We start from the raw sequence: 4,919 nt of genomic DNA on the forward strand, positions 1-4,919 counted from the left end.
GAGACAGAACATAAAGATTCCTAACTCTGGGAAATGAACTAGGGGTGGTGGAAGGGGAGGAGGGCCGGGGGTGGGGGTGAATGTGTGACGGGCACTGAGGGGGACACTTGATGGGATGAGCACTGGGTGTTATTCTGTATGTTGGTAAATTGAACACCAATAAAAATTAATTTATTAAAAAAAAAGAAAAAAAAGAACAAAGGATAGAAAGGAATGGAATACTTCCAAACTCATTTTATGAGGACAGCATGACCTTGATTCCAAAACCAAAGACCCCACCAAAAATGAGAAATATAGACCAAGATCCCTGATTAGCATGGATACAATTCTCAACAAGATCCTAGCCAATAGGATCCAACAGTACATTAATATTATTCACCATGACCAAGTGGGATTTATCCGCACAATGCAAGGGTGGTTCAACACTTGTAAAACAACCAATGTGATAGATCACTTCAACAAGATGAAAAACAAGAACCATATGATCCTCTCAATAGATGCAGAGAAAGCATTTGACAAAATACAGCATCCATTCCTGATCAAAACTCTTCAGAGTGTAGGGATAGAGGGAACATTCCTCAATATTAGAAGCCATTTATGTTACTTGGGTGTTGAGTTTAATAAGTTCATTATAGATCTTGGATACTAGCCCTTTATCTGATATGTCATTTGCAAATATCTTCTCCCATTCTGTAGGTTATCTTTTACTTTTGTTCACTGTTTCTTTTGCTATGCAGAAGCTTTTTATTTTGATTAAGTCCCAATAGTTCATTTTTGCTTTTGTTTCCCTTGCCTTCATACATGTATCTTGCAAGAAGTTACTGTGGCCAAGTTCAAAAAGTGGGTTGCCTGTGTTATTCTCTAGGATTTTGATGGATTGTTGTCTTGCATTTAGATCTTTCAACCATTTTAAGTTTATCTTTGTGTGTAGTGTAAGAGAATGGTCTAGTTTCATTCTTCTGTACGTGGCTGTCCAATTTTCCCAGCACTATTTATTGAAGGGACTGTCCTTTTTCCAGTGGATATTCTTTCTTCCTCCCTTGTCAAATATTAGTTGACCAGTGAGTCAAGTGTCCATTCCTGGGTTCTCTTATCTGTTCCATTGATCTTTGTGTCTGTTTTTGTGCCAGTACCATACTGTCTTGATGATCACAGCTTTGTAAATATAGCTTGAGATCCAGCATTGTGATGCCCCAGGCCCTGGTTTTCTTTTTTAATATTCCCCTGGCTATTCAGGGTCTTTTCTGATTCCACACAAATCTTAAGATGATTTGTTCCAACTCTCTGAAGAAAGTCCATGGTGTTTGGATAGGGATTGCATTGAATGTGTAAATTGCCCTGGGTAGCATAGACATTTTCACCACATTAATTCTTCCAATCCATGAGCATGGAGTGTTTTTCCATATCTTTGTGTCTTTCTCAATTTCTCTCAGAAATGTTCTCTACTTTTTAGGGTATCAATCCTTTACGTCTTTCGTTAGGTTTATTCCTAGGTATCTTATGCTTTTGGGTGCAATTGTAAATGGGATTGACTCCTCAATTTCTGTTTTTTTTTCTTCAGTCTTATTGTTAGTGTATAGAAATGCCCCCTCATTTCTGGGCATTGATTTTGTATCCTGCCACATTGCCGAATTGTTGTATGAGTTCTAGCAATCTTGGGGTGGAGTTTTGGGTTTTCTATGCACAGTATCATGTCATGTGTGAAGAGGGAGAATTTGGCTTCTTTGCCAATTTGAAGGCCTTTTCTTTCTTTTTCTTGCCTGATTGCTGAGGCTAGGACTTCTAGTACTATGTTGAATAGCAGTAGTGAGACTGGACATCCCTATCGTGTTCCTGATCTTAGGGGAAAGGCTCTCAGTGCTTCCCCATTGAGGATGATATTTGCTGTGGGCTTTTCATAGATGGCTTTTAAGATGCTGAGGAATGTTCCCTCTATCCCTACACTCTGAAGAGTTTTGATCAGGAATGGATGCTGTATTTTGTCAAATGCTTTCTCTGCATCTATTGAGAGGATTATATGTTTCTTGTTTTTTCTCTTGTTGATGTAATCTATCACACTGATTGTTTTACAAGTGTTGAACCAACTTTGCATTGTGGGGATAAATCCCACTTGGTCATTATGAATAATCTTCTTAATGTACTGTTGGATCCTATTGGATAGCATCTTGTTGAGAATTGTTGCATCCACGTTAATCAGGGATATTGGTCTATAATTCTCCTTTTTGGTGGGGTCCATGGTTTTGTTTCAAGGTCGGTCATGCTGTCCTCAGAAAATGAGTTTGGAAGTATTCCATTCCTTTCTATCCTTTGAACCAGCTATAGTAGAATAGGTAGTATTTCTTCTTTAAATGTCCGATAGAATTCCCCTGGAAAGTCATCTGGCCCTGGACATTTTAGTTTTGGGAGGTTTTTGATGACTGCTTCAATTTCCTCCCTGGTTTTTGGCCTGTTCAAGTTTTCTGTTTCTTCCTGTTCCAGTTTTGGTAGTTTGTGGTTTTCCAGAAATGCATCTTATTAACCTCAACACCCAGGAAACAAACAATCCAATCATGAAATGGGCAAAAGACATGAACAGAAATTCCACCAAAGAAGACATACACATGGCCAAGAAGCACATGAGAAAAATGCTCCGCATCACTGGCTACCAGGGACATACAAATCAAAACCACAATGAGATACCACCTCACACCAGGGAGAATGGGGGAAATTAATAAGACAGGAAACAACAAATGTTGGAGAGGATGTGGAGAAGGGGTACCCTCTTGCACTGTTGGTGGAATGTGAACTGGTGCAGCCACTTTGGAAATTGTGTGGAGGTTCCTCAACCCTATGACCCAGGAATTGGCACTGCTGGGGATTTACCCCAAAGATACAGATGCAATGAAACGCCAGGACACCTGCACCCCGATATTTCTAGCAGCAATGTCCACAATAGCCAAACTGTGGAAGGAGCCTCGGTGTCCATCGAAAGATGAATGGATAAAGAAGATGTGGTCTATGTATACAATGGAATATTACTCAGCCGTTAGAAATGACAATTATCCACCATTTGCTTCGATGTGGATGGAAGTGGAGGGTCTTATGCTGAGTGAAGAAAGTCAATCAGAGAAGGCAAATCATATACTTTAATTAAGCTAAGCCTTTATTAGATTAGTGGGCTTCCATCGCAGGAAATTTTAGTTAACAGCTAAATACTCTAATCAACTGGCTTCAATCTACTTCTCCCACCACATAGGAAAAAAAGGCAGGAGAAACCCTGGCAGAATTGAAGCTGCTGCCTTGAATTTGCAATTTAATGTGATACTACACCACAGAACTTGGCTGGAAGAGGGCTAAACCCCTCTTCTTAGATTTACAGTGTAATGCATTTCTCAGCCATATTTTTTCAGCCATATTACCTATGTTCATAATTCAGTTATTTTCCACAAATCACAAAGACATTGGCATTATTTACCCTTATTTGGTGCATGGGCTGGCCAGGTAGGCACCACTCTTAGTCTCCTGGTCCGTGCTGAATTATGCCTGCCTGGGGCTCTACTAGGAGATGATCAAAATTATAATGTAATCATAACTGCCCATGGAGCAAAACAATTTTTAGGTATACCAGTTATAATTGGAGGTTTTGGAAATTGACTAGGCCCTCTAATAGTTGGCACTCCAGACATAGTATTCCCCAGAATAAATAAGCTTCTGATTACTCTCGCCATCCTTTCTGCTATCACCTGTATCTTCTATGGTGGAAGCAGGTGCGGGAACCGGAATAACCACCTATCCTCCTCTAGCTGGCAGTCTAGCTCTCACAGGAGCATCTGTGGATCTAATAATCTTCTCTCTACATCTGGCAGGTGTGTCCTCAGTTCTAGACACTGTTAACTTCATTACTACCATTCTTATTGTAACCCCCCCCCTGAAATGTCCTAGTATCAAACCCCCTTATTCATATGATCTGTCCTAATTATAGCAGTCTTACTAATCCTATCACTGCCAGTATTGCCAGATGGAATTACTATTCTATGAACAAATTGAAAGCTTAATACCACATTCTTTGACCCAGCCAGAGGAGGGGACCTCAGTTTATATCAGCATCTATCCTGATTCTTCAGACACCCCAAAATACGTATGCTAATTTTATCAGGTTTCAGGATAATCTCACATTTTGTTACATACTATTCAGGCAAGAAAGCCTTTCAGGTATATGGGAATAGTCTGAGCAATAATATCTATTGGTTTCTTAGGCTCTATCATATGGACCCACCATGTTTAGGGATAGGCAGTGATACATGAGCATACTTTACATCAGCGACTATATTTACTGCTATTCCACCAGGAATCAAAGTATTAAGCTGACTTGCCACCGTTCATGGAGGAAATATCAAGTGATAACCTGCTATACTATGAGCCCTAGGCTTTATTGCCCTATTTACTATAGGAGGCCTAACAGGCATTGTACTAATTAACTCATCCCTAGACATTTTCCTCCATATCACATACTGTGTAGCAGCACATTTTCACTACATTCTTTCGATAGTAGTGGTATTTGCTATCATGGGCGGGTTTGTTCATGATGCACTTTATGCTCAGGCTATACTCTTAATAGCACCTGAGCAAAAATTCACTTCCCACTTATGTTTGTTGGCATCAACAGAACATTCTTTTCTCAGCATTTTCTTCAACTATCCAGAATGCCTCAACACAATTCTGATTACCCAGATGCATATACAACATGAAATGCAGTCTCCTCTATGGGCACATTTATTTTATTAACAGTGGTAATATTAATGATATTTATAATTTGAGAAGTCTTTGCATCGAAATGAAAAGTAGCAATAGAACTTACTACAACAAATAGCGAATGACCACATGGGTGTCCTCCTCCATATCACACATTCAGAGAGCCCACTTATGTAACCCCAAAATAA

The 4,919-nt window shown here is 39.6% G+C and overlaps 1 pseudogene; it reads left to right on the forward strand.

The window, feature by feature from the left end:
* The first annotated feature begins 3,400 nt into the window (after positions 1-3,400).
* On the forward strand, positions 3,401-4,919 carry LOC140598134 (cytochrome c oxidase subunit 1-like; annotated as a pseudogene).

This window comes from Vulpes vulpes, chromosome 3 (assembly GCF_048418805.1).
Source record: "Vulpes vulpes isolate BD-2025 chromosome 3, VulVul3, whole genome shotgun sequence".
NCBI classification, from domain to species: domain Eukaryota; kingdom Metazoa; phylum Chordata; class Mammalia; order Carnivora; family Canidae; genus Vulpes; species Vulpes vulpes.